Source organism: Halichoerus grypus, chromosome 11 (genome assembly GCF_964656455.1).
Source record: "Halichoerus grypus chromosome 11, mHalGry1.hap1.1, whole genome shotgun sequence".
NCBI classification, from domain to species: Eukaryota; Metazoa; Chordata; class Mammalia; order Carnivora; family Phocidae; genus Halichoerus; species Halichoerus grypus.
The window spans coordinates 48481392-48482316 of NC_135722.1; positions in this window are offsets into that span (position 1 = coordinate 48481392).

A 925-nucleotide genomic window follows, 5' to 3' on the forward strand; every position below is an offset into this window, starting at 1 on the left:
GTGCAAGAGAACATTAGAATATGAAAGCCAAGGTAAGTCGTTTCAGAGTTTAGATTTCACCTAAAAGTTCACAGGGAGTATTTGAAAGGTTTAAGCATTTGTGTGCAATAATCAAAATTTGTATTTCAAAAAGATCCTCTGCCTGCATTTTACAGAATTTCAAGGCAGAGACACTAAGTTGAAGTAATGTGTGAGAGAGGATAGTAACCAGAATATAAATATAGTACCAGTAGGGATATATGCAGAGAGATACAAGGAAGAGTCTAAAGATTTGGTGAGCATATTAACTAAGGATATAGGGCAACCTGTAGTACAAAAGAAAACAACAAAACCAGGAGCTTCTACATGACTGAAGTTTATTTCTCTCTAACCATCTGGAGGTAGATGGGTGGCCCATACTGGCTCCCACTTGTAGTCCACTGCAGTTACTACAGTTTTCACGGTTCTCCAGCCAGCAGGGAGAGGGAAAGGTGTCAGGAGAATAGAATGATGCCTAGCTGCTTGAAGGGCAAGACCTGGAAGTGACATACATCACTTCTGTTCACATCCATGCATCGACCAGGACTTACTAACAGAAATTTAAAGTTGGGTGGCTATGTGCCCAGCTAAACTTCTAGAACAATGAAAATTAATAAATATAATAGATAACAACTAGCAGAATGCCTTAGTAATTCATGGGATATGGCGTATGGGCAAAGAGAGAGGGGGCAGGTTTTTGAGATTAGACACTGGGCCATTCCCTGCACTGAGGCTGAATGGCAAAGATCTTCCCATTTGTGCCTTCTTCAGTTTCTTTCATCAATGTCTGATAGTTTTCAATGTACAGATCTTTCATCTCCTTGGTTAAATTTATCCATAGGTATGCAGTTATAACTGCATAAAAAGAGTAAAATACCTATGGATAAATTTAACAAGAAGGCACAAA